Raw genomic sequence first — 21710 nt, 5'->3', positions numbered from 1 at the left:
GAGAAGGGATGGTAGAAGCGGGTAAAGGGGGTCAAATATATGGTGATGGAACTCTGGGTGGTGAGCACACAATGTGATATATAGATGACGTATTACAGAAACATACACTTGAAACCTATGTAATTTGACTAACCAGTGTCACCCCAATAAATTTAATTTTAAAAAAGAAAGCAACTAAAAATTAAAGTACGATTAAAATCCTAGGTGAGTGAAGAACAAAGCAGTAAACTCAAGCATTGTAATTTCCCTTGTGGAATTCTGTTTTCTAGGCCCATTCCTTTTTTATTTAGCAAATGTGCCTCAACACTTATTATATTCCTGGCACTGTGCTAGTTTCTGGCGTTACAAAACTGAACAAAGACTCCTCACTTCTGACAATAAAAAGTTGAAAGGACCTTAGTGCTGTCTTCGTCATCAAGCCATTGTGTTTAAGCTGTAAACCCACCCTTCTATACTCTGCTTAGTGATACTGGGTGTGACACCCTGAAAACCTCTGTCAGCTGCTCCCTACTAGGTCGGGGAGTGCTATGCTAGAGGGAGCTGACGGACTGGAGGAAGGAGAGGGCTTCGTGTTACGTGTTACATCGGTGTTGCCATCACAAGGTTCCTTCACCCTGGCAGCAGCGATTCACCAGCAGTATTTCCACACGCTTCGACTCAGCTTCATCACTACTTCTCCAAGATACCAGCAGAGGGCTGAGCCAACCTCACAAACCCCTCCTCTACCTACAAGCTAAATTTTAATAATCCCAACCTCTTCCTTTTATTCCCCCAGGCTTATGAATGGGAGCTACTTCCCACAGTTACTATATGTGTGTTATGTTTTCCTCTTTTGCCTTTTCAGTTCTCCAACACCTACTTAATTGTTCTTTATATTAAATTCACTCTGTTACAATCATTGGCGTGATTTCTATCTCCTCACTGGACCCTGACAATGTATGGTGGTTCAAGTCCAGCTCACAAAGGTCTATTAACAATTTTGTAAATTGTGTATCATATCCAGGGAATAGGCTCAGTAAACATCCTTCCATGGGTGAATAGCCTTAGATAAGGAAGGAATCTTTTAAAAATACAACATTGTAATGATGATGATGATGATGATAACAGCTTAAAAACAAATACAGAGTAAAAAGGCAATCCATAGAATGGGAGAAAATATCTGCAAACCCTAGGTGATAAGGGATTAAATTCCAGAGTACTGGAATGAGCTCCGACAACTCAACAATAAATAAACCAATTCCAAAACCAGCAAAGGATTTGAATAAACATTTCCCCAAAGAAGATAGACAAATGACCAATAAATACATAAAAAGATGCTCAACATCACTAATCATTAGGAAAATGTAAATCAAAATCACAATCAGGTACCACCTCACATTTGTTAGGCTGGCTATTATCCAAAAGTAGAAAATAACAAGTGTTGGCAAGGGTGTGGAGAAGTTGGAATCTTTGTGCAGTTAGTGGGAATGTAAAATGCTGCTGCTGCCGTGGAAAACAGTATAGAGGTTCCTCAGGAAGGTAAGAATAGAATTACCATATGATCCAGAAATTCCACTTCTAGATATATACTCGAAAGAATTGAAAGCAGAGACTCAAACATATACACCCATGTTCACAGAAGCATTAGTAACAATAGCCAAATGGTGGAAACACCCCGAGTGTCCATTGATGGGTGAATGGATACACAAAATGTGGTAAATACATACAACGGAATATCATTCAGCCTTAAAAGGGAAGGAAATTCTGACCTATACGATAACATAGATGAATCTTAAGGACATTATGCTAAGTGAAATGAGCCAGTTACAAAAGGACAAATACTGTATGATTTGTCTTATATGAAGTATCTAGAGTAGTCAAATTCGTAGGGACAGAAAGTAGTTGTGGTTGTCTGGGACTGGGTGTTTATCAACATCTGCTTGGTGCTCTCTGAAGAGCAGTGGATTTCCTGGTTCTCTGAGTGTCATTCATAGGAAGTGGAATATACACAGGGTGCCAAAAAAAGTATACACATTTTAAGAAAGGAAAAAAAAAACTGTATTAAAATTGTAACACTCAATACATACCGATAACAAAAGATGAATACAAGTCATGTGTATATATATATTTTTTGGCACCCCCGGTATGTAATTGAGGAGAATTAGAAAAAGAGAAAGGAAACCAAAACCTGAATTGTAGTTACAGCAAGGAAAATTATGTAGAGAGAGGAAAGCTGAAGTAATTTACCAAATATTTTGAAAACCACAATGAAACAAACTCTAGTATATATGCAGGGCTCTGTAATGTTTAATAACGATCTTCCATACCCAAGTCACAGAGGACTATGATCAATCAAGTTACTACTGATCTGTGGGTTCAGTTTCCTTATTTATACAACGTAGATAATAACAGTAAATATCTCTTAGTCTTCATAAGAGAATCAAGTTCTTGGAAGAGTACCTGGCACACACTGCTATACACGCAGCCGTTAAAACCAACAAATAAATATTTGTTTATTTAATAGCAATTAACTTTATTTTACAACCTAATTGCATAGTCTTTAACTCATTTGATTCTTAAATAAGCTTACAATAAAAGAAAATTAGCTCCCCAAAAGCTAACAATAATAGTTATAAGTTCAGTTGACACAGTGTGGCTTTGTTGGTTAGCCTCTCTGAGTTTGACTTTATTTTCCCTCCAAACCAGCTATACTGTCACCTTATTCCCACATCAGGGGTGTCAGTGGATAAATCTAGTTTCCTGATACACTAAGCAAGCTTTCAAAATTCAGTAATTTCATTTAAGTAGTTAGCTAAATCAATAAAATAGAGACAAAATTATTAACCTTTTGATATGTCCTTTCCTCTCTAGACCATAGTCACTCTTCAGTATTACACACATAGATATACATACCTGTTCAATTAGTATTATTTTACTTTTTCTGGAAAACTTCTATTTGGGCCCACCAAATTTTCTACTGGATTTATCCCTTTACAGTAAACCTGTCTGCTCCCACCCTGATTTCCAGGGCTTTCTAAGTGAAGATTGGCTGGAAGAAGAAAAAAGGCTGCCTTTTTAGGTAGTCTGCCTGTAGATAGAGTGAATTTTGACCTCAAAAAGATCTATATTCAAATTCAAGGTTTGCCATTCAGCTGCAGGACTTTGGAAGAATTACCTAGCCTCTCCTGTTATGCAAAAAAAAAATATATATATACACACACACACACACACACACACACACACACACACACACACACACTAGTGGAATATAAACTTAGAATTGCCTCCAGACATGAATTTCCATGTAACGTAGCCAAAAGAAAATGATAATAGAAACCAGAATGCATTATAGGTAGCATTTTGATTATTTCAAAGTGGATGACAATCATTATTGCTAAGAAAAGTAATCATAGGTAATTAAACCGTTGCTTTCTGAGATTAATTCTCAAACTACTATAGCTATGCTCTCTCTTTGCAGGTTGGAGGGGGTTGATTTTGCCTACACATATCATATAAAAATGCGAGACATTCCATTTATGCTCTCAAACCAATAAACATTTAAAAATAACTACATAAAGCTGTATGTTTGTACCTAGGCGTATAACATGAATGTATCAGCATTGAGAGTGGGTTTTTGAAGCACAGACTTTGGAGGATAAGAGGGACACTATAGAGAAGCTCTCTCTCACCCACCTCATTTTATAAATGAAGAAAACCCAAAATGTCATAAGTCTAGGTCAAACCTTTAGTTTGAGCCAGCCGGTTACAAAACTTAGGTTGTCACTGCTTCCCCCTCATCACCCATCTGTCGTTCCCCCCCCGCCCCCCACTGCCCTTATAAGTTACTGGAACAGATCAGCCTGTGAGCCTGTGCTGTAATGAGCCTGGGAGTGATGATTTTCCGTTCACACTCCCCAGGCCTATTGCAGCTGGAAAGATGGCAGTTGTAAACTTTGACTTATGCGGTTGAATGAGACATTGTTTGATGGAAGTGTGTGGGCGGGGAGGCTAACAAACCCCAATTGCCAACTCTCCAAGCAAAGATGCTCTCTTCATCCCCCAATGTAGTTTTGGACATAATGAGCATGGCTTCCAATTTTCCTTGCAAATCAGCACATTGGTGACCATGGCAACTGGCATGCTCAAAAGAGGCCTTGTCAAGGGGCTTTGCAAGGCATACAGACGTTTGTATTAGATGGGCACAGTCATGCTGGCCAGTGCTGAACAAACACCCAACTAGACCATGCTCCTCACAATGAAGCACACAAACATTTGTGTTTCATTAAACAGAAATTAATAAGACTCCAATAGGAAGAAGCAAATGGGACTGTTTTTGTGTGTGTACAGCTGTGTTATGAAGTAACAGAATGCTCATATGAATAATGATTGCACATGTGTGATCAATTTATTTCTTTTACTTCTTACATGGTCTCCTTTAACGTTTGCTTTTTCTTTTTTTTAAAGATTTTTCAGAAATCAATCACAGGTTTCACAGCTGGCTGGGACAGGGGTCTTGACTGCTATCTTCATACAACAGGGTCCCAATAACACTTCTATATTTTAAAGCCACCCTCGGTCATTAGTAAGTTATACTTTCAGAAAACATAAATGTCCTCTTCCTTGATGGCAAAGGACATGAGTCTATTGGTTTAACTCTATTAGAGAGGAAAATAAATTTTGAAAATTCCATGTCTAGAAATAATGAGCCTTTACATTTAAAAAAAAAATAGTATCAATATGGCTTTTAGTGCAGCTGAAGACAGAAAGATTCAGAAGAGATGCATGTCCTCTCATGACAGTCCTTCTTTGGGTCTGCACCCCCATTGCACAGAAGGAAGCTGGTACAAGAGGCTTGTAAATGTTTTTGAAGAGAAAAACAGGGGGAAGAGAAAGAAGAAGAGAAGGAGAAGAAAGAGAGAGAGAAGAAAGAAGAATGGGAAACAGAAGAAATACTGAGACACTCCTCAACGTGCTGATTGTATATGCTTCATGAAGCTGTGCTTGCACAGCTTGCACAGCACCGAGACATAAACAAGCTGTGCTTTAGTCATAAGAACCTGGAATTCAATTAATCTTTACTGGTCACAACTCTTCTTGACTTCATCTCCTATAATCTGTCATTCTAGGTTTATTGATAAACATCCCAAATGATCACAGCTCCCTTTCATTTAAACTATATGGCACTTTGAAATGTCCCCACCTCTCAAACTTCTCTAGAACTTTACATTCTAGACTCAAGAGCTCATGCCTTTAGGCCAGGTCTGTTTCTTCTGGCCTGCGATTTGCCATTCTTGTTATTGCAAGCAACTTCTGTTTTCCTCTAAATTTCTGTCTATCAGGCTGAACTTGATCATAGGCTGGGTGGGTGGGAGGTAGAACATGGAAATATTTCTCTTCCTAGATGTGATTATAAAATAGGAGTTTTTATGCCTTTTGCAAGCATATATCTCCAGCTCTGCAAATAAGTAATGCGATGTCAGCAAAAGCACAGAACGTCTTTGAGCACCTTCCAGGACTGACCAGCTGTTGCAGAGGGGCACCCAGAAAAAACAGAAGTACTCTGGCCCACACGGCGATTCACACCTACAAATACCCACTCTACCATGTCTTGAAAATGACTCTAGACCTTGGCGCCAAAATACAATAAGTTGCTGAAATAATTTATAACTGAATTGGTCCCTGAATGTTTTCCCTCATTACCAAAATGTATTTTTAACCACAATGTGGGGTGAGCAACAAATTCAAGGGGATACATAGACAAGTTTTTCAATTGTGTGATTTGTAAGCTTACTGGTAACAGTGCTAAAGAAAAGTTCAAGACTGTGATACACATTGATCAAAGTGAGAAAATAATTTAGTTAAATAAGATGTCTTTTGTCTTTATTTTACTCTTGTACTAATTAACTATGACAGCATAACAAATTGCCCAACACAGCAGTTTAAAACAACAAACATTTATTATGTCACAGTTTCTATGACTCAGGACTCTGGGTGCCACTGGCTGAGAGCCTCTGGCTCAAGGGCTTTCATGAGGCTGCAGTCAACTGTCAGTGGGGCTGTGGTCTCATCTGCAGACCGAAGGTGACGGTCCATTTCCAAGTCCCTCACCTGGTTATTTCAGGCCTCAATTCTTCATGGTCAATTGGACTAAGGGCCTCTGTTTCCTACTGGCTATTAGCTGAAGGCCTTCCTCAGTTCACTGCTTCACCAACCTCTCCACAAGACTTATTAACCATGGTAGCTAGATTCCTCCAGAGTGAGTGATGAGAGAGAGAGAGAGAAAGAGAGAGAGAGAGAGAGAGAGAGAGAGAGAGAGAGAGAGAGAGAGAGAGGATACTAAAGACAGAAGCCATAGTCTTTTTATAATGTAATCTCAGAAGTAACACTCCATTACTTCTCTTCTATTCTTTGGAAGTGAGTCACTAAGTCCAGCCTACACTCAAAAGGAGAAGATTACGCAGGAGGCAGGGATAATTGGAAACCAACTTAAAGGCTGCCTACCACAGCCCTTATTTCTGAATATTATACTGCGTAGTCCATGATGGAAAATGTCTTGTCTAGGGCACTGAGACTCATGCAATAATAGCTACCACAAGCAAATTTGGGTTTCTTTGGAAATTTATTGTATCAGAGAAACTTGCAAATATGTGCTTTTAAGTGAGGGTCAGTTTATTCCCCATCCCTTTCCTTCTCCTGCCTCGCTCCCCCCACATACATACCTTCCATTTAAAACCTAATCTTTTAATTAGGTTTAGCATTATTAGGAAGTAAACAAACAATCAAAAGGCCTGACTAACTTTATCCTAACCAGCTGTATGGCTTTGGGAAAATCATTTAACTGTTGCGTCTCAGTCCCTTCATCTGCTGAAGGAATGGTTTGAACCCAATGATCTCACAAATCTCTCAAAGCTTTGGAAGTATATGAAATTATGGTTCCATGTGTGCAGACTTGGGATAGAATAAAATGTGTGACAGAAATAAGGGCTTCAGAGGCCTACAGTGCAGGTTCAATGGATGAGGTTTGAGGATTTTATAAAGCACTTTTTACACTGTAAATTGCCATATGCGTGTAAGGGTTTATGATTATTTAGCCTTTCCCGTGAAGGGGTCACAGTAGGACAGGCAGGAATGAAAAGTCTTACTATTGAGCCAGTCAGCTGATCTCAGGTGTCAATCCCTTAGATCCATTCCCTCACAATGGAGAAACATCAGCATCAGTAAGGGAGTAAGAGGGTTACCGTGTTTCCCGAAAATAAGACCTAACCAGAAAATACGCCCTAGCATAATTTTTCAGGATGGCATCCCCTGAACAAAAGCCCTGAGGTGTCTTTTGGAGCAAAAAATAATGTAAGACACGATCTTATTTTCTGGGAAACAAAGTAAAAGTGCCTTGCTTCTGTCCTCCACACTGAAGATTCTTCCTTTAGTGCAAAATACCAAATTCACAGTGTGCGGTGGAGCGTGGTAATTCTCTGACTTATCTATCTTGCCTCAGATCTCCATTCACGTTTTTCAGGCTGCCCTCTCCACAGCAAAAGCTTCTCTCCTCTTGCCTCTCCTGCAGATTCTCTCTTCCTTCTACCATTTCTTTACTCTGCCTTCTGTTCATTGAAGCCCTTCACCCGGAGATCTTACTATCTGTTGGGCAGTGACTCCAGTATAGCTCATTGGTCAGTGTCAGCCCCACCTGGTCTCATAGCAATTGCTAAATGTGAAAGCTTCTAAATATCCCTGAGTATAGATTTTATGCACACAAAAGACCTTTCAAGGTTTGGGCTGGTTTATAAAAAGCAATATCAGACATAGTAAAGTCATTTGTAAAAATGTAATTCATCCTTAAGCTTTTGAGTGCTTCATATAAATCATATTATCTTACTTATGTCTGGCAATTTTTAGAAGTCACAGTTAAGGATTCCTTGAATAATATTTGATCTCATTTTATAAGCCAAATTAATTAAACACCTTTGAATATTTTGAATTTACTTATGAATGTATGTATTTTTAAATACTACTTGACTTATCTAATAATGAAGTTTCCCATGCATTTAAGTATTTCCTATAAATCTAGTCAAGCTAAATTTTAAATGTGATTAATCGTAAGTTCAACAAAATGTTCCAATATTGCTTACAAATTTAGTAAATATGTTAATCAGTATAGGTTTGGCTATGGTGTGGTAACAAATGAAATCTGAAATTGTGATGGTTTGACACTATGGAAAAAAGTCAATCAGAACACCATTAGCAGTAGGCTTTATTCAAAAATTCCAGGCATAAGAAGTTTCCAAACAGGATTTTTAATTTGGAAAAGGAGGGCAGAATATTTTATAGGCTTTAGCAAGAGAGGATCTCCTGAAGTTTAGCCAGTTTCAGGAATGGTTGAATCAAGGAGACTTTTCAGAAGAAAAAGTCTGTTTCCTGGATTAGCAGCCATGGTTTGAGCAATTCGGATTTTATCAAGAGGGGTGGAGAGGAACAGTTAGGGCTAAGATTAGGTGCAAGAAGGGGATGGAGAGACACAGCTATTGGAAACAAAGATATGTGAGAATCATAGTGGAAAATTCTGTCTTTTCACGGTATCTCACAACACAATACAGGGTTTACTTCTCCTTCAGGTGAGTCCTGTGTAATTCAGACAGCCATCCTTCAGCTAGTACCTACACAAGCCAGGTACATGCTTCCAAGGTCACCTTCACAAGGAAAGGAAGTCCAGGGGAAATAAGCCTACTTGACTGCTTCTGCCTGGAAGTAAATACCAAATAGGCAGAAGTTTTTTAATGTGAAAATATGAATGATGCAATTTTGACTCTCTAAAAGATTTCTGTGCTGAATTGTGTGTCTTCCCAGAATTATGCAATACCAGGGATTTGGGGGGTTACTTTCTGAGACTATCATAATTGGAGATTTTAGCCAGGAATCTTACTATATGAACTCAGGCCTATAACTGGAGCATTTTAATTTAAAAACAGGCTTGGCACCCTCAGAATCTACACGGCCTATATCCCTGTAGTGGTCACAGAATCGGGCAGAACACAGTCAGGACCTGTCCTGGCTACTACATCACTTATTTGGACTTTGCATTTCTTTGACTCTTAAGAATACAAATGTCTTTTTCATTTCATTAAAATACCTTTGAACTTGAAAACCTGCATTCTTTTCACAAACATTTGTGAGTATTAAAATATTAAATGTAAGAGACAGAAGGTGTATGCATCTTGAAGGTGGAGGATTAAAGAGGGAAGATGGTACCAAGGTGGTTTAAAAACGGCACCCCCTCTCCACCAGCGCAAAATCCCCTGTCCCTTAGTCTGCTAAAAAAAAAAAGCATCAGTTGTCTTCCCATCAAGAAGTCCCCCCACCCTCAGAAAGATCCACATCCAGGAAGGGATATTGAGGGTAGCAATAGAATCAGAGATGGAAAGATAAAGTCCCTCCGACAGTGTTTCTCACACTGGTGGGGGAGAGGGACCTGCAAACCAACAAGTCTACATGTAATGAGAGCATGAGGATGGAAACCCTACATCTGCCTGGGCCGGTAGGAAAAGAGACAAAGCTAGAGACTAAGGAGGCATTTTCCTGGCAATGAATTGGGCTAGAGTGGGAGAGAATGAGACAGTTGTAGGCAGAAGGACAGTGATGTGTAAAGATACAGAGGAGTGTGAGAACAAGCTACACTTCAGCACTGCTGTGACAGGGCCCTGAAAGGATGCGTGGGGACAAGTTGTAAAGGAGACCATATCTGGTGATAAGGAGTCTGGATTTAGACTTAACGGTGATTGGGTGGCACTAAAAAATGTTAAACCGAGAAATAACATGATTAAATTTTCATTTAAGGAATATTAGTATAGCATGAACTACTGGATAGAAGGAGTTGGCTGAATTCAGGGAGACAAATCAGAAGACAATTGTGGTTATTCATGTGGGAGGCAGTGAGGGCCTGCATCAGAAATTATGCACGTGCAGATGGAAGAAGAAAATGAATAGTGCTTTTAGGAGATAAACATTGAAAGAAAAGCAATGCTTTGGGTAAAGAAAGAATTTTCAGAGTCAGGAGTTAGGGGATAATATTAGTGCTCCAAACAGCAAAATGGAAATAACGCTATCAGAAAATTCAGCAATTCCCAACAAACCGAATTCATCCTCTGTAATGAAACATTCAGCTTCCCTCCTGCCCCATTCCCTTTGACCTGCCTTTCACCAATTACAGCTCCCTGATGTACCCTACAGGCTCCCTAGTGACCTGGCCCATGGCCCAACTTCCTTCCAGAATCAGCTCAGACACTGACTTGCTCTCTGACCAAGAGCCAAGTCCATCAGCACTCCAGATCCCAGGTTCCACATCTATAAACTGCAAACAAAAGAAATACTACTTCCCAGGGTTGCCGTGAGAACTCAATGAGATGATGTCTGTGAAAGCAAATGTCTGTAAAACACCAGACAAATGTGAGGTGGTGGTGTTATTGATGACAGCAAAATAAGAAAGGATATTTGGGAGGAATGTAGGAGAAGAGGGAGAATAGCGGATAGAGCAATTTTTGGAGCTGGTCACTAGGGATAGTGCTATGGCAAAACCACTAAGTACAGGCCACTCTCAAGTCCAGCAGTGAGATTAAAGCACTGCAGGCAGATTCGAGTGTGCTGGAAAGCGCGTGAGCTTTGGGCTTAGCCAGGTTTGGGTTTTATTCCTAGCTTCACCACTGTCTAGCTCTGTGGTCTTTAGCAAGTTACCTAATCTCTCTGAGCCCCATTGTTTTATCTGCTGTATAAAGATGATATGTCCTCCCTTACAATGTTTCTGAGTTACCACTTAGAATATAGAAGTATATAGAAGGGTAGTATATATACTATAGGGTAGTATATAGAAGGGTTCAACAATGTTGGTTTCCCTCTTCCACTCCTACTTTTTTCCCTCCTGAAAAGTAATACAGTTCCAGCAGAAGCTCAGCTTTTACCAGAGCTGCTTTCAGAAAGGAAAATGTTCTGGCCTGAATTTTCATCCTCTCCCTTCTACTGCCAGTAGTGGTTAACTATCAACCAGTGAAATCTCCAGATGGCCCAAGGGCCTATATTATTCAGAAACATGTGAACTGCTGATGAAAGCACAGTGAGTCAAAACAATGATGGACTCAAATAAGTCAAGCGTCTTTAAGTGTTACTTAAAATACATATATGCAAACCCATAATCTCAGTAACTTCTGACACAGTTGTTATCCACAAGCATTTGTTCATTGTTTAATAGAATATCTGGCAAATTTAGCTTCTGAAGGGGACTTTGGTCAAACCTCCTGAGTCCTCAGGACATTAGATAGTCTCTGAAATGTGGCTGAAGATATAGCAATTCTTTATAAAGTCAGTGCACTCACTAATTGAGCATACTGAAAGATTAGATATAGTACTAACTGGATCATGCTGCATCTTAGAATATAGTTGTGTTTTGTGCTGTAGAGGAGTTTTTCCACTCGAAACTAAGAATCACTAAAGATGGAGGATTAGTAGGAAATGGGAAATAGCTTTTATTCCTTTTACTTAAATAGCACTGTGTCTCACATTAATGTTTCTACATAGAGAACTTGGGATGCAGAAAGAGAAACCTGAAGGGCGCAGAGAGGGGAAAGAAAAAAAAGGAGCTATGAAAGACAAAAGAAAGGCCTGGAGGAATTCATTTTCTTCAAACTCCATTTCCCAACTTTGTCCTCTGCTGGCAATAATTGGGCACTGGTGGACAGGAGAACACACAGAAGAGAAGAAGAAAAGGGAAGAAAGAGATAGAGAATGGGAGAAATCTAGGAGGAATAAAAAAGACATTAGGAAAAAATAGGAAGAATGCATGTCTACTGATGCTAGACTCAAAGTTAAGCTTAGTAAGTTTAACAAACAAATTGAACCCCTAGTGTGTGCCTGGCACTGTGCTAGGAGCTAGGAACATAGAGCCGAAGGGGATATGGTTACTGTTGTTGAAGCACTCAGAAGAAAGACATCAAGGTGCAGGAGAAATCAAGGCTAAGAAAATTTGGCATGGCTTTGATTGGGCTCAAAAAGGGTCGAGTGTCTTTTCTCTAAGCACTTTTGGTAACGAATTCCCTTTCATCGAATGTGGTTTCTATTGATGTTAGCTTTTAGACTTTTTCAAGAGATTTCTTAGATTTACTGTTTACTGGGGAGACTGGGGGTTTTGTGACTTTGTATCTCAGCAAGTTTCATTCCTCTATGTCGTTTGGCTGCAGCATCACAGCATAACACATGACTACTGGATTTGGCAGAAAATTGGCCAATTAACCTACGCTAATGGGTACTGTAAAAGTAACAAGACTCCATTACCGTTGGATGCTGTTCTGAGAAGGACAGTGTGAGCCGAATTGCTCATCACCCGTCCTGTTCATCATCATATTCCTTACAGCCACCTGGCTGCACTCCACCGCCCCACCGCCCTTCTCCCTGTCCCCTCAGTTGACCTGGGGCCCTGCAGGTTGGTGCCAGGCTCTTAATGGGCTTCAAACATGAAACTCTCAAATCAACCTGATACAGCATCTCCAAGAGTGTCTGCCTGGGGTCTGGAATAATGAGAATAAGGGCTCTCTTTCCTCCTCCTCCACCCACATTACTTACCAAACTTTGGGAATCGCTCTATTTCCCTCTTTAGCTCCCTTCTCCTTTTTTTCTGTTGTTTTTCCCCTTGCTCAGCACCTTCTCTTTATGCTGGTGGCAGTCTAAGGGGTTCCCACACTCTGTAAGTCTTGGGGAGTGGCTCTCTAACTGTTCATAAGAAATCCCTGGAAAGCTAGTTAAACACTCAGGCAGGCAGGCCCCACCACTTGTGATTCTAATTAATGAGTTTGGAGTATGGCCTGAAAATCAACGTGTTTGACATCCACCCCTCCCCAGGTGATTCTGACCCAGGTGGTGGATAGACAAATGCTGGAAACACCCCGAGAACCACTGGCATGCTCAGTTCAGGAGTGTGGGGACAGAGCCAGGAGTGCAGTTTCCAGGTTCTCACCCTCAGGTGGAAAGGTGCTGGCTCAGGTAGTAAATGGTCGTCAACTGTGATCGGATGGCCATCAGCTGTGGCTAATTGGCCGTCAGCTGTAACCAGTGAGCCATTGGCCACTAATATAACTGCTGAGGCTACGCTAGCAGAAAAATGAGGGCTAGCAAGAAGGTGGTGGCTGAGCTAGCAAGAGCGGATTGCAGTTAGCACGGCGGATTACAGCTAGCAAGAGGGGTTGGTTGGTTGGCAGAGAAGCAGACAGCAGGTTGCAGATCCTGTGGATCCTGTTTCCTGTGTCTCCAACCCAGCCGCCAGCAAGATTATAGTGGTGACTCCCCTCTCTATGGCTCTGTGGGTGTTCCTTTTTGGCTTTACCATATCCTGCGTTCTTATGTGGGGAGCGGGAGCTGAGACCCCGCATGACACCCTGCATGACAAGGAGCCAGCTGGATGGAGACTTGACACCAGTGTCCTGGTTTTCCTCTGGCCTGTCTGACCCCTCTGCCTTGGCTCCTCTTCCTGTTCCCACCATCTTGGTGGTGAGCCCCAGGGTTCTATTCTCAGCCCATTTCTCTTATTCTGCACACTTTTCCTAACTGCTCTCCTCCAGTCCTATGACTGGAAGCACCTATACTTCATGAAAAGCAGGAATGTTCATTTCTAATTCAGATCTCACATCAAAGCTCCAAACCGATGTTTCCACCTGGATGCCCCACAAGTACCTCAGCTTAACATGCTTAAAACTTAATTCATGAATTTTGATTCTGGGTAAAATGGCTAAGCACACTCCATTCACGCTGAATGCGGCTCTAAAACCTGGACTCTGAAAAGTAGCAGGTAGACTGGGAAAGAAGACCAGAATTCAAAGTACCACTGAACTGGTGGTGAAGTTCCCATTTTTCCTCCTGGGTCCCCCAGCCTGGACACAAGACAGCCTGAGACCTAAACGTGGGCAGCACCAAGAGACACCCTGGCTTGAAAAGTGGGAAACAGAGCTCCTGAAAGAAAATTTCCCATTGTTTTTCTTCTCACTGTTTCCTGGCACCCAGCCCCAAACAACCCCTCCAGAGTGGTGGCTGTGAGAACTGTGACAGCAGGTCCCACAGGGGCAAACACTTTCTACCATTCTATCACTTGTTTATATTTTCCTAATGGTGTGTTTTGAAGGACAATGTTAATTTTTGACAGTCCTATATTTCTTTTATATTTACTCAAATACGTATCACTTTTAGTGTTCCTTATTTCTTCCCGTAGCTGTGAATTTCTATCTGGTATGAACTTTCTCCAGAAAATCTTTGAGAATTTCTTATAGTGTTGGTCTGCTGGCAACAAATACTTTCAGCTTTTGTTTATCTAAAAATATTTTAATTTCACTTATATTTTAAAACTTATTTTTGCTTCGTATAGAATTTTGAATTGGTAGTGTTTTTCCTTCATTAATCTAAAGCTATCGTTCCATGTCTTCTAGGCCGATTTTTTTTCTTGTGAGACGTAGCCATCGTTTGTGTAATTATTTTCCCTTATATTCTGTGTCTTCCTTCTTCGGATGCTTTTAAGATTTACCCTTACTCTTTGGTTTTCATCAGTTTGACTCTCATGTGGTTAAGCATGCTTTTCATTGCATTTATCCTGCTTGGGGCTTCCTGAGCTCCATTGATGTCTGGGTTGCTGTTTTGAACCAAATTTAGAATGTTTTCAACCAGTAGAAAGCTGCAATTTTTTTTCCTGCCCCATTATCTCTCTCCTCTTCTTGCACATGTGTTAGATTTCTTGAGACAGTCCCACAGCTCAATGATTCTCTGTTCATTTTTAAAAAATCTCTTTCACTCTGTCTTTCAGCTTAGATGAATTCTATTGACCTGTATTCGTGATCACTACTCCTTTTTCCTGTTGTGTTTAATATACTGTCAATCCTAGGAAATGGATTTTTTTTTTTTCAGATATTGTGTTTTTCAGTTCATGGATTTAAATTTGTTTTTCGTTGTTGTTTTTTTCAGTTTATATATTACTCCTGACAATTGCCCATCTCTTCACCCATTATATTAATGCTTTCCTGTAAATTCACTATCATATTTATCATAATTATGTTAAAAATTTTTGTTGATTTCAACATATTGTTGGTCTATGAGTCTCTTTCTATGACTGGCTTTTATCTTGACTATGTGTCACATTTTCCCATATCTTGACACAGACTAGTAAACTTTTATTTTATAGCAAATTTTGCCGATGACACTTTGTAGAAACTCTGGATCCATTTTCCTCTGAAAACTGTTGAGTTTTGTTTAAGAAGGCAATTAAGTTACTGGCAGATGACCTAGATTTATGAAGGCTTGGTATTAAGATTTGTTAGGGTGGCTCTGTTTCAGTTTTACCACTAGCCTAGGGTGAATCCCCTAGTCCAAAGTCCGAAGGCATAACTTCTGGGTTTTAATTTAAAAAGCTTAAGGTATTTTTTCAAATCTGTTTAACTTGGCAGGACTTAAATTACAGACTGCAGTAGTCCCCCTTATTTATGTGGGATACATTCCAAGACCCCCAGTGGATACCTGAAACAGTGGATAGTACTGAACTTTGTGTGTGTGTGTGTGTGTGTGTGTGTGTACACACATATGTATGTGTGTGTGTGTATGTATAATGTTTTCCCATATATATATGTATATATATATACACACACACACACACACACACATACATATATGTGTCTGTGTATATATATACATATCTTTTCACTTAAAAGAAGCACTTTACAGCTCCTCTTTGGCTTATCTGAATTGCCAGCATCACTACTCTTGTGCTTTGGAGACATTATTCAGTAACATAAGGTTTACTTGAACACAAGCACTGTGATACTGCAACAGTCAATCTGATAACTGAGACGGCTAAGTGACTAACGAGTGGGGAGCATATACAGCATTGGAGATGCTGGACAAAGAGATGATTCACGTCCAAGGCCGGACGGAGCAGGACTTTGTGCTACTCAGAACAACATGCAATTTAAACCTTATGAATTGTTTACTTCTGGAATTTTCCATTTAACATTTTTGTATGGTGGTTGACCAGGAGTAATTGAAACCACAGAAAGTGAAACCATGGATAAGGGGAAAGTACTGTATGTCTGTAACAGGCAACTAATAAAATCTCTGCTCAGCTTTTTCAGCTTTTCACTGTTGTTTCTCCCTGGGAATCTTGGAATTTCACCCAGCGCACACGTAGTCTAGAGATCAGTCAATGACTTGAATGGAGTTTCTACACAGATTTCAGAGCTGCACTGTCTGCAGTGTCCCATTTCTCCATGCCTCTCCACCTCAATTGTAGGCCTCTCTGGCAGTCCCAAACTTGATCTTCTGATTCAGTCCAATAAGTAATGCCACTTTCTGCTTCAGCTCTGTCTGCCACACTCTGATGGACCTGGAAGTTCCCTTAGGGGAAAAACCATATAAATGTAGATTTCACTCAGTAAGGATCAAATCCTCACCAGTTTCTGCCAGCTTTTGTTCATTTCCCAGTTGTTTGTTCATTTTCCTATGGGTTTATAGTTATTATCGGCAGGAGGGTGTCCAAACACTCCACTCTTCCATTGCTCTGTTTTTTATAATTTTCATGTCTTTTTCTTCTGTGTTATGGTCTGGATAATTTCTTCACATATAGCTTTCCATGCATTAAATTTCTCTCTGGCTTTGTTTCAGTGACCATTTAATCTGTCCATTGAGTTTTTAATTTCAATAACTGTGTTTTTTATTTATGAGAAATTTATCTTTGTCACATCAGCTTTTTGTTTCCCAAGGGCCTTGCTCATTTTTTTAAATTCCTGTTTAAGTTCCTCATCATTTTGACCATACTTATTTTATAACTTGTATCTGGGAGCTGTATAATCTTTATATCCTGGAGGATCAAATCAAGTTACTTATTTGGTTAGTTGACTTCTATTCATAGTGGATTGTGTTATTTATTATGTGTTTGAGTTTTTTACTTGGATTTCGCATTTATTTTCCACTGAATTCTATCTGTGGAAATCACCTGTGATCCTGGTAAAGGGTATAGCCCTGCAAAGTGGTTTTTTCATTGAATTGCCTGATACCCCAATGCTATAACTGGTCTGGGTACATTTTTTAACTAATTTCTTAGTTTCAGGATTCCTGTACCTTAGCGAACTTTTTTCCAACAAGAGTCTAAATTGAAATAGACAATTTTCTTTGACATATCCTTACACTGATACGTAGATTTATTTATAGTTCTCCCTTTCAATGAGGAATTATCTATTTAAGAATACTGACTCCATAGGAGGTTTTGAGCCTATTGTGGATCCAAGATCTCAAGTCCTATTCATAAATAAATGATCATTAAAACCCAAGCCTCTTCACATCCATTAAAAAAATCAAAACAGAACAGAAAACGGTAAGTGTTGACATGGACGTGGAGCAATTGGAAGACTTGTGTACTGCTGGTGGGAATGTAAAATTGTGCAGCCATTGTGGAAAACGGTATGGCAGTTCCTCAAAAAATTAAAAAAAGAATAACCATTCAATCAAGCAATTCCAATTCTGGGTATATACCCAAAAGAATTGAAAGTAAGGAGTTGAAGTTTTGCTCATACTCCTCATTCATTCATAGCAACTATATTCACAATAGCCAAAAGGTGGGAACATTCCAAATATCCATCGATCGATGAATGGGTGGATAAACAAAATGTAACATATATGAAATATTATTCAGCCTTAAAAAGGAAATGAAATCCTGATACATGCTAAAACATGGATTAACCTTGAAGACATGCTGAGTGAAATAAGCCAATCATGAAAGGACAAATATTGTATGCTCCCACTTACATGAATGATCCAGAGTAGCCAAACTCATAGAGACAGAAAGTACTTGTACAATGGTGATTGTCAGGGGCTGGGGAGAGGGAGGAATGGGGAGTTGTTTAATAGGTATAGAGTTTAATAGGTATAAAAGTTCTACATATGGATAATGATGATAGTTGCACAACAATATGAATGTACTTACTACTGAATTATACACTTAAAAATGATTAAGATGGTAAATTTTATGTTTTTCATATATATATATATATATATATATATATATATATATATATATTGTTTTTTTTTTTTTTTTTTAAAAAAACAACACAAAGTCCCTTAGAATTTAAGACTGGAATCTACCCCTAAATCCAGAGAAGGCACATTGTCAGCTCATATGCTCACTACTCTAGGATTTATTTTACTCTTTAAAGAGCTTAACTATACATTTAAACAATATTTTTAACATTTTATCTACAGTTGCTATATGCTTTGTTAAAGAAGGTTTTCTGTTATTTCTGTGTTTATTCATAAGTAGCCTGCTCAAGATTTTAAACAGAGGTTTCAAATTGGTAGTTTATAGGTTTTATTTGTTTGTTTTTTAATCTGAACATTTTACATAAAAATACAGATTTCCAGCTTCTCTTGAAAATTTTGAATCTTGACCAGTGTTGGGCCACATTCTCACCTGGCAATGGCAAGCTGTAGCTAAGTAGTGTTTTCCCCTTTAAGATGGGATAAATGCTCTGGAGCTTGCCACAGTCACCACAGTAACTGACAGATATACAATTGAACTGTTTTGCTTTCCTGGCTACTGAAAGTATTAAAGATTGCAACCTTGGGGCCAACAGGATTCTATCAGATTGTTATTGTGTCAATCAAGCAAATAATTTCTTGAGCCCTCCCCCCACCCAATCTGCAGGCGCAGGCCAGCACTGAATCTGAGTCTTCATCAAACTCACCCCACCCTGGTGATTCCTTGAGAAACTTCCCCACCCAACTTGTGCAGAGGTCGGAACCACTTTCAGCGGCTGGTAACCATAGCAGCCAGCCTCAGACAATACTGTGGAGTTTCCTAAAATCTCTGAAAGCTCCACAAACCCCAAACAAGAAGCGGCTGGCCTTGTCATGCTCTGTATCTCTTGCTAACTGACCTCCAGCCAGGTACTAGTGGCAACCAGCTTTGGTTTTCAGCATAGCCTCTCCTAGGAGCCTCCGAGCCCAGTGAAGTCACCTACTAACTACAGATCACTTTGTATCTCCTACCAGGTGGACCCAGGTCAGGCACAAGCAGCAGCTGACATGAGCCTCCACTGGAGTTACTCCCAAGAGGCCCCAGAACCAACACACCTGGTGGCCACCTACAGACTAAACCAGAGCACTACCTAATTAGCTCCAGAAATGACAAACCCAAAGGGCAGATATGACAGGCACCATAGCCCCACTATAGTGAATCCCATTCCATGGGGTCAGCCCCCCGCACAATAGCTTGTGTGCTCTGGTCATAGCCAGATCTCAAAGCCACGTAGCTTGAAGGTCAATTCCAACCACTGATGTTCCAACAGCAATCAAGGCTCAACTACAACAGGAAGTCACACACAACCCACACAAGAGACACCCCTGGAGCACCTGGCTCTAGTGACCAGAGAGGCTGAGCCATTGAGCCCCACAGGACACCTACTACCTAAGGCCACTCTGTTAAGACTGGGAGACGTAGCAGATATACCTAATATGTAGAAACAAACACAGGGAGGCAGCCAAAATGAGAAGACAAAGAAACATATCCCATATGAAAGAACAGGACAAAAATCCAGTAAAAGAATAAAAAGAAATGGAGGAAGGATCTACCAGATACAGAGTTTAAAACATTTGCTATAAGGATGAGCAGTGAACTTGGGAAAAGCATAGATAAACTCAGTGAGAACTTACACAAAGAGATAGAACCAACCAGAAAACAACCAGTCAGAAATGAAGAATACAATAACTGAAATGAATATATTGGATAGAATCAACAGCAAATTAGATGAAGCAGAGGATTAAATCAGTGACTTAAAAGAAAAAGCAGCATAAAACACCCAATCAGAATAGGAAAAGGAAAAAAGAATTTTAAAAAATGAGAATAGTTTGATGGATCACTGGGACGACATCAAGTGTACCAGCATTTGCATCACAGGGATACCAGAAGGAGAAGAGAGAGAGCAAGGGATTGAAAACCTATTTGAAGAACTGGTAACAGAAAACTTTCCTAACCTGGTGAAGGAAACAGACATACAAGTCCAGGAGCTGCAGAGAGTCCCAAACAAGATGAATCCAAAGAGACCCACACCAAAACACATCATACTTAAAATGCCAAAGGTTAAAGACAATGAAAGAAACTTAAAAGCAGCAAGAGAAGAGCAATTAGTTACCTACAAAGGAGTTCCCATAAGAATGTCAGCTGATTTCTCAAAAGAAACTTTGCAGGCCAGAAAGGATTGGCATGAAATATTCAAGGTGATGAAAAGCAAGGACCTACAACCAACCCACGTGGGTTGAGAATCAGCATGTTCCTCAGTTTCTCAGAGGGCCCAATAGGACTGAGTGCCAGTTGCCCACAGCAGTAAACCACTCACTAACAAACATTTCATTGTTTTCTCTCCCTTCCCTGTTTCACTCTCCCCACTTTTTCCCTTATGTCCCCTTGTTCACCTCCCAAATAACTCACTGAACCCAAAAATGACATGGAACAAAAATCTAAATTTCTTAACCTATAATTCAAAGCATCCCATAACTTGATTCTACCTACCTTTCCAGGCTATGTCATCAATTCCTTACACATATTTCACTCTCTGACCTAACCATTCCCCAGACATCTCACTCCAAGTTGTAATCGTTCTGTACTTTCATTCAATAGTAATGGAGTGATATCGCTATGATTCCCTTAGACCAACAGAGCTTCTCTTCCTAGTGTAGGGAAGGATCCACTCCTCCCTACTGGGGGCCTCCCAAAGGAGGGCAAATACATCATGGTCCTGTAAGCAAAATAAAATGGAGGGTATCACTGATGGATTGACAGCCAATAGTGTCTGCCAGAAACCAGCAGAAGAAAGGCAAAGAGAAAGAAAATAAGTGGTCACCAAATTCAACACAAGATGCTAGAGATATACCCATGGACTGAGGTGAGTAATCTCACATTTACACTAGAAACAGACACCTTGTAAGTATGCACAAACCCAGGCCCATTTCCAGCAGCTGCCTCCCTCATACTGCCATAGGCCCCTCCCAATGCTGGCCCAAACCATGCCCAAGTGAACACGCGTGGAGGCTTTGCAGGCCCCCCTAGCGTCCACTGTGACTGTTCCTGCCAGAATAAGGACCACAAAAATACCACTCCCTGTTTTTCAGAAGTTGCCACCCCCTGCTATAAAGTCTCCTTACAAACCCATAAGCTCTAGCTTATGACCCACACTTGTGTTTTGCCCATGGGTTTCTGTTCGACTTGGATGGAGAGAATTTCCAAACGTGCTCTGGAGCTGCCGTGGGCTCTGAGATGTTAATCAAACACCCACTTAAAGTGCTTTGGAAGCATCTCTGCTTTTTGGCTTATTGATGTGCTCATGTTGAGTGAAAATATATTTCTGGTCCAATCATGAGTTCATTTCAAGACATATTAAAGAAGGATTTTTCCTAGCTGCTTACTTTGGAATATTGGTCCCTAGAGACCAGATGCTTTTCACAGCTCCTTAGAGGCCCATAAGGCGTGATGGAAAAATGCAGCTGGGCATCTCACATGGAAATCAAACATACTGGGATTCCATTTGCATATCAGCCTTAATTTAGGCTGGTTATTGATTCTCCTGGAGTGCTCACTTCACACCTTCACTGTCTCTCTCAGCTTGTTCTCTCAAAGGAGGGGGAGGAAGGGGAATTTTCAAGCACATTTTCTTCAATGAAGACATGTGTGCACC

Source organism: Rhinolophus ferrumequinum, chromosome 4 (assembly GCF_004115265.2).
Source record: "Rhinolophus ferrumequinum isolate MPI-CBG mRhiFer1 chromosome 4, mRhiFer1_v1.p, whole genome shotgun sequence".
Classification (NCBI taxonomy): domain Eukaryota; kingdom Metazoa; phylum Chordata; class Mammalia; order Chiroptera; family Rhinolophidae; genus Rhinolophus; species Rhinolophus ferrumequinum.
The sequence above is the reverse complement of the archived record's forward strand: the minus strand, read 5'-3'. Positions refer to the sequence as shown.